Raw genomic sequence first — 8,843 nt, forward strand, 5'->3', positions numbered from 1 at the left:
GACTTTGACATAGTCAAAAATCAAGGACCTAACCACATGACAACTATGATGCCTTAGGTCAAAGGACTACTTTGCATTATCCCAACCATGAGTTCTCATGTGACATGATTATGAGAACTCCTTGTTGATCGCGTTCAATGAACTCATTCTCTATTGAGCACCTATGTACTTGTCTTGGTGTCAGTCACACCAATGACTCGAGACCAGTCATTCTCCCTAAGAGAAGACATAGCACATACTGATCTTAACGGACTGTCAATGCCCAATTGGCAATCCTATGACCAGGAACATTTAGGATATGTATACGAAAGAGAATGGTCTCATGAATCTAACTTCTTTAGATCGCATTCTCCCAATTACATATTCCTTGGACTTATCGTTTAAGCGTATAACATTTATATGAGACGGCTTCAAACAATAATCTTTGCCCTTTAAATTAAACTATATTAGTTTAACATGTGAAATGTCCGTAAAGTATCATCATATGATTGGCTTTAGGGCACATTTCCAACAATTCTACTTAACTTCCCGAGGTCTGTAGTGAAGGTTTGAGGAAACTTTGTTGTGAAACAAACCTATTTCGAGAAGTTGGAGTTTTGGATGAATCTTTCAAGGGATTTTCAAGCCATTTTCCATTTGATTTTGGACTCTCAAGAGATATGAACTTGTTCTACTCCTCAAGAGCTTCAAATACATATAAATATTTGGGATTTTGGTTGAGAAATGAGTTAGATATAAAGGTTTGAAAATTTTCCCAGAATCCAGCGAACTAGACGACGACGGACGACGAAGCTAATCGTAGAAGAAGGCGAATATTCCATCACAATTGACGGAATCTTTTGACAGCGTCAGGTAACGCCGTTACTATTTAGCAGAATATTCTGTCTATTCTGACGGAATATTCCTAACATTCGTTAGGGTTTTCATTGCGCATGTCATGTACATGCCTGCGCATGGTCGGGTGTATGGCCGTGGGTTGGACGACACGTGAGGGTGCATCCGACCTCCGGGCTGCGAGTGGTTTTCATGTGCGAGTTCGTGACTTCGAGTAGATCATTTTCATATATTCAAACCTTCTGTTTGAGCAAACTATGAGAAGTTATTCCTAGATTCTTATGTATGTGCTATTTAATTAACTAAAAATAGTTGTTTTGCATATAGGGGAGACATACCTTGAGGATGAACGGGGACAAGCAAGGCTAGGGGGCTACGATCCTTCAACATATCAATGAGTGGGCATTTGTTTTTGTGTGTGTGTATATATTATATATATATATATATATATATATATATATAAACTTTATTGTTTCCAGAAATATTTTAAAGTTGATTTATGCATAGCATGCCTTGGTTTAATTGAGTTATATTTAAATATGCATTGTTATGAGATCGTGAATATGCCATATAATCCTATGAGAGGTACATATAAGTTTAGGTGAGTTGTTATGTGATTGAAATGGTTGCATTATATTGGTGTGCTTATATTTATTTAGAGCTCATCATTGTTGCACCCCGGTGTTAGTGCTCTCACCCTGGGCCAGGGCCAGTCCTTCACGTAATGTTCACCTCCCGCATCGCATGCTCACCTTGGATCCAAGTTTGGTGCTAGCCCTATTGTACAAGTCACACTAGGTGACTCTGACTCGTGTGCAAGCATAGATTGATGAACAATAGGTCAAGTCGTACATGTCACATTAGGTGACTCCAACTGACATGTTAGCTTAGACTGATTTCACACCTAACTTACATTTGTTATTGCTGAGATATTGTGACATGGCATGCTCCTGTTTTCACTGCTCTTGTGCATTGATTTTCATACTCACCCTTCTGTTTTTTGCCCTTCCAGGTCCTAGATAGCGGTTCTTCTTTGTGGCACATGAGGATCACTCGGCGGTTCTGACATTCCATTAAATAATGTAGGGATCTTTTCTTTGGTTATGTATTTAGTACTTAGTCAATTCAACTGCACCTTTATGTTACCTATGCTCTGAATGTGTGTAACTTAGGTTTGACCACTTCCGCATACTTACATATTTTTATTTATATAAGTTTAGTTGTAGTTTTAATTTGCTCTCATTTTTTAATTACTTCTTTTGCACTCATGGCTACGTCACTCTCACGTGACGGCCATCACGTCTCGACTCCGATTGAGGTGTGTCAGTGTGAACCCAAAGAAATTTTGACTGAGAACAGATGTAGAAATTAACTTGATGTCTTCTTCATCTGAGTCCTCTTCATCTTAGCCTTCTTCATATAGACTTGGAAAAAAGACTTGGATGATTGATTGCTTTACTGTTGAAGCACGGGATGGATGATGACTTGCTTTTACTGTTGATGAATAGTGAACTTGTTGGAATAATTGTTGTTTTTACTATGGAATGTGCATATGACTAAATGATTCCATGCTTTGTTGGAATTATTGATATGAATATTGTCTGAACACTTCAGATGGTGACTTGGAAAGATGACTGAATTTTCACATGGTAATTGTTATAGTGTTCACATGATGACTGAATTTTCACATGGCCTTATGCAAAATGGTCTTGCGAATCCTGGTAGTTGATCCACTTAGCTGACTGTGTTTTTTGACTTATTGATTTGGCTGGTTGCTATGAGGACACATCTGAAGATTCGGAGTCTGAAGCTTCTTCTTTTTCAGTATGGAGCATCACTGCTTCTGCAAGTAATTGTTGTGCTAAATCTTGGAGCTGAGTGACTTTATTCTTCTTTGAGCCTGGCGATTTGGAAGACTTGACTGTTCCTTTGAGGGATAAAGATGGACTAATGTCTGCTAATGACTGGCAGTGATGGCTGTGCTAGTTGTGCTGGAATGACTAGAGGTAGAGTAAAGGGAAATTCGGTGAGGACCTGGCTGATGGTTTTTTGATGGTTGAATTTATCCCATCACTTGACTGATCTGACTCTATAGACTTCACCTGTTTCGACTTCATAATTCCACTTCATGATCCATGGGACTTTGTACTTGGCCATGAATATTGGGAGAAGTGTCATGCTGTAGTTAAATTGGCTTCTATCAAATTTCTGCTGGAAACTAACGGAGATGACCTGCATAAGTTCTTCTAGTTGGAGACTGGCTATTGGCCGTGGATTGACCACCATTTTAGGAACCATGTAGGAAAATTTAATATGAAACTCTTGTCAAAATTAATGAACCATGAATGACTAAAATCTTATGTTTGATGAAGAAATATGTTAATCCATGCATCAATGTAATCAAAGTAATTGTAAAGGTTATTGGGAATGTGGATATATTGGGTATGAAGAGGTTTGGTTTTGTAAAAGGGGATTCCCCAATCTGATTCGGTTAAAAACCAGCCAATGTAAAGAGAATGGTAAAAGATTTTGTTTTCATGGGTTTTACTATCAAGTGGTTTGATAGGGATAGACTTTGTTTCGCTGAGAATGACTTGATAATATTTCAATGTTTTGTGTGGTGTTGTAGGGTGATAATGGAAATTAGGTGGAAATATGGTTTTGGCTAATTTATCTGGTGCTTGTTCTTGATTGAGATTGAAAAGGATGCTAAAAAGATATTCACTGAGATTTTTCTTAACATACGATGATGTTTTAGTATAACCGACTGGTTGGGATGATGATGATTGGTATATAGGGGTTGAATAAGGATCATATCGACTAACTAATGCCGTTTGGTAATTGGGACGTGGTGACTGGTAATTTGGCCTAATGTTTTCTATTGTGGAACCTAGGGGAGTGAAATGGTTGGTAATGGCTAAGGTCGATGAAGAATCTGGGCTTGATTCTTGTTTTACTAGTGGTGGTGGTAGAGTGGCTAGAAGCCTCCTTTGATCAGGTTTTCTTGCTGTCATTCTTCCCCTATAGAAATTCTTTGGTTAGGAAATCAGTGATGCAATTTTGACTACCTTTGATGTATTCGATTTCAAAATAAAAAATACTTAATATAGCTTGTCATCGTGCAAAAAACTGCTTTGATGCAATGTTTTGAACATCTTTTTGTAAAACATGTTTTGCATATTTGCAATCGACTCTGACTAAATTTTTTTTATTTAATAAATCATCTTGAAATTTATTGATACATAATATTATAGATAATATTTCTTTCTTAATAGTACTATAATTACCTTGTGTTGTATTCCATACTCCTGAATGGAAACAAACAATTTGTTCAGGAGATCCGGAAGAAATTGACTGTTTGAAAATACCCCCATAACCAATTTCAGAGGCATAAATTTCAATGATCTTGAATGAATTAGAAGTTGGAATGCCAAGACAGGGCAACGTCTTAACATGTGACTTGATCTGTTTAAGTATGGAAGTATAAGTATTAGACCATGATGATGGATTTTCTTTTAGACGATCAAACAAAGGTTTGCATTGTTGCCTAAGATTTGGATAAATTTCTACAACATAATTTAAAGATCCTAGAAATCTCTGTAATTGGGTTTTGTCAGTGATTTCATCTGGGAATTTATCTGCAAACTGAATTACTCTATCTATTGGCTGAATGGTTGACTAGTGGATATTGTATCCTAAAAACCTAATTTTGGTTTGGAATAACTTAATTTTGGCTGCTGAGACAACTAATCCATTTGACTTAATTATCTTAGCAAACAAATTTAAGTGTTTCCAATGCTCATCTATTGATTTGGAATAAATGAGAACATCTTCAATATAAACAATTGAGAAATGACTGTGTTGATGCATAAAATCAGTAAGGACTTCGGTACAACAGAAAGTGTTAAGTTTGTGACCTTCCCTAGACTGCTCCGGTCACTAGTGTGGATAAATATGTAAATGGATAAGGACAGGGGAGGCAAACACAAGATGTACGTGGTTCACCCAGATTGGCTACGTCCACGGAGTAGAGGAGGTCTCATTAATTGTGAAGGGTTTACACAAGTACGTAGGTTCAAGCTCTCCTTTTGTGAGTACTAGTGAATGATTTAGTACAAATGACATTAGGAAATATTGTGAGAGAATGATCTCTATTTATAGAAGAGAGTTTCTAGTTTCATTATAACATTGACACGTGTCGTGTTGTGATTGGCTTCTGATGTTGACACGTGTCGCGCTATGATTGGCTTCTGATGTCGACACGTGTCACGCTGTGATTGGCCTTCGGGTTGGAGGGAAACTCTTCTGGGTCCTTGATGGTATAACGTTGACTGGTGCTCAGTAGTTTTGGGATTGGTCAAGTATGGTACAAACAGTGCTCCCCTAAGTTCCCGAGTGAGGGAAGCTCTTCGGTTGGGGACTTGCAAGATCCAAGCCATTGAGTAATCACGAAACTTCTAAGTACCGAAGTGTGGTATCATTTTCACTTGTCTTATTTGTCTCATATGTAGATGTGTCATCTTCTCTGGAAGTACTTTTCCTCCATACAGGGGTGGTATCTTTAACCGATGAAGATGCACAAGGTAATGTATCAATTTCACTTAAAGCTTACTTGTAGTTTCGAGCTTGGTTAAGTACGATACAAACCCTATAATAGGAGTCCTCCAAGTCGCCGAACTAGGAGATTTTCCGAAGGAGGTAACAGACAAGGTAAGCAATCAGACTTCCAAGCAAGCAACCTGGATCAGAGGTTTGACTTTGGCTTTCGTTTGATTGTTCTCCTTCTCCTTGTGTCGTAAACAACAACAAGGATAAGGAGAAGCAAATAGAGAAGAGATGATATAAGATACTTTTGCTTTTAAAGAAGTAACTTTCCACGGGCTTATTCTTGAACTGGGCTGGAGGGTTTTCTGGTTTCCTCCAGAGTATAAGGCCGACTCAAGAATTTGAGGGTCAAAACAAGTCCATCAAATCTAGAGTACGTTTGACCCTGATGGTATGAGATACTTTTGTTGTTGACAAAGTAGTGGATGTATCGGCACGTGTTCTGTTACGCTTGTCTCCATATGCTTCCTTGTATCCTTCTCACTTGCCCTATCTGTTCCTCAGCAGATGTGGTATCTTTTCTGGAAGCATAGGATGTTGAAGATGAGTACTCGAGGCAATGCCAGGTAAGTAATCAAGCAAGGGGTTCCAGGCAGTCAGTTCCTGACTGGAAGCTTGATTCCAAGTGCTGACTGATTGCTCTCTTTCTCCTTGTCTTGCGAGTAAGAACAATGCCAAAGGAAAAGACAGGGAAAAAGCATGGTATGAGATACTTTTGCTTTTAACCCTGATGATATAAGATACTCTTGCTCTGGTGTGGCTTGTTTGCAGAGGTATTATCGGGAGAAAAAAAAAGCTGAGTATTTCGAGACACTCTGCTGAAAGTGCCCTCTCTGATGTGAAGAAAAGTTGAGCATTTTTTTTATTTGCAAGTCTGCCTGGCTGTGGAGATTGGAGGTTGACATATATAGGAATATCCCTAACAACAAGTAGTAGTGCTATTCCTTTACCCTTTTTGGTCATAGCAATGTAGTGGGAGCTGCAAGCTTCACGTGTTTTAACTTTGTCAAAGCACTTTGAAAAAATGGTCTGTGGTATCTGGAAAGCTGATGTTGCGTGTGAAGATTACAGACAAGCTTTATCCAAGGAAATCTGGCTCTCGAAGTTTAGAAAACGGTGCCTCTTCAGTTTTCGAACAAGCAATCCTGTCTGGGATTTGGCTCTCGAGATTCAGAGAACGGTGCCTCTTCGATTTTTGAGAAAGTAATCCTGTTGGGAGTCTGACTCTTGAGATTCAGAGAGTAGTGTCTCTTCGATTTTTGAGAAAGTAATCCTGTTGGGAGTCTGGCTTTCGAGATTCAGAGGGCGGTGCCTCTTCGATTTTTGAGCACGTAATCCTGTTGGGAGTCTGGCTCTCGAGATTCGGAGAGCAGTGCCTCTTAGATTTTTTAAAAAGCAATCTTGTTGGGAGTCTGACTCTTGAGATTTGGAGAGCAGTGTCTCTTCAATTTTTGAGAAAGTAATCCTGTTGGGAGTCTGGCTCTCGAGATTCGGAGGGCGATGCCTTTTCGATTTTTGAGCACCTAATCCTACTAGGAGTCTGGCTCTCGAGATTCAGAGAGCGGTGCCTCTTCGATTTTTGAGCAAGCAATCTTGTTGGGAGTGTTTTCTCGAATGTGAGTAAAGGTTGGGCATTTTTGCCAGTCTGCCTTGCCACGGAGCACGGAGGTTGACACACATTGTGACTTTCTAGTTATCAAGCAGTGGTGTTGTTCCTTTACCCTTGTGGGTAATAGTAGGGTAGCTGGACCTTCAACATTTATGTGTCTAAACTTTGTCAGAGATCTTTGGTAAAGTTATCTGTGGTACTCGAGGAGCTGATGTTGTGTGTGAAAAGTGGTGCCTCTACCAACGGCCCTGTTGCCCTTTCTTTTATAAGGGCACCAATTGTGTGCAAGAAGTACATTCAGAGAGTTATTGCTTGTAGAAATTTTCCCCTTACTTCAGAGATTTATTACACCTTATTTCTCCTTCATCATTTCTGAGAATGTCTGGCACATCTGACCGTCGTTTTGACTTGAACTTTGGTGAAAAGGCGGCCATGTCTTCTCAAGACATCATATGGCGCCCATCCTTTTTATCCCCTACTGGTCATCTTACCGTTGGGGACTCTGTGATGAAGAATGATATGACCGTTGTGGTGGTGGCCAGGAACCTTCTCACTCCCAAAGATAACAGACTACTTTCCAAACGGTCTGATGAGTTGGCTGTTAAGGATTCTCTAGCTCTTAGTGTTCAGTGTGCAGGTTCAGTGTCTAATATGGCCAAACGCCTATTTGCTCCAACCCGCCAGGTTGAATCATTGGTGGCTGAAGTGATAAGTCTCAAACAGGAGATCAAAGGGCTCAAGCATGAGAATAAACAGTTGCACAGGCTTGGACATGACTACGCTACAAACATGAAGAGGAAGCTCGACCAGTTGCAGGAATTTGATGGTCAGATTTTACTTGATCATCAGAGGTTTATGGATTTGTTCAAAAGGCATTTATTGCCATCGTCTTCTGGGGCTATACCGCGTAATGAAGCTCCAAATGATCAACCTTTGGTGCCTCCTTTTTCTGGGGTTCTGCCTAGTTCTGAGGCTCCGAATAATCACCCTTTGGTGCCTCATCTTTTTGGGGCTCTGTCGATTGCTGAGACTTCTCCTGAGCAACCTTTTTGAAGGCTTCCTCTTGTTTGTTTATTTTGATTCATGTATATGTACATATTTGTAACTTATCGGAGATATCAATAAACAAGCTTTACTTCATTTCAACGTATTGTGTTAAATACACCAAGGCCTTCTTCACTAAGTTCTTTGAATTTTTCCTTTTGTTGAAGCTTTGTGAGTGAAGCATGTAGGTTGAGGTATGCTCCCTTAATTTCCCGAGTGAGGAAAACTTCTCGTTTGGAGACTTGAAAAATCCAAGTCACTGAGTGGTCGTAAGACTTCCGAGTATCAAGGTGCAGTAGCATAAGGTAGGAGTCCCCCAAGTCTCCGGTCGAGGGAGTTGACGAATGACGCATTTCCTCTCTAAGTGGTAGCCCAAAACTCCTTCTTCATATATATTTGTTATGAAAGTTGTTAGGCCTAAAGAAGAGGAGGCCTAGGTAATTTTTTTTTTCGAAATTTTTTTTTCTTGAATTTCCAAATTTTTGAATTTTCGAATTTCCGAAATATATATATTTTAACGTTTTGTAGGTGAAGCTTTGGTGTTGAAGCTTTGTAGGTGAAGCTTTGAGGTTGAAGCTTTGTTGGGTACCATGAATTGATTTTGCTTCACACTATCTTGATCAAGATAATGTGAAGCTTTTGTAGGTGAAGCTTTTGTGTTGAAGCTCTGTAGGTGAAGCTTTTGTGGGTGAAGCTTTTGTGGTGGGTGAAGCTTTTGTTGGTGAAGCTTTTATGGGTGAAGCTTTTGTGG

This window comes from Malus sylvestris, chromosome 16, assembly GCF_916048215.2.
Source record: "Malus sylvestris chromosome 16, drMalSylv7.2, whole genome shotgun sequence".
Lineage (NCBI taxonomy): Eukaryota > Viridiplantae > Streptophyta > Magnoliopsida > Rosales > Rosaceae > Malus > Malus sylvestris.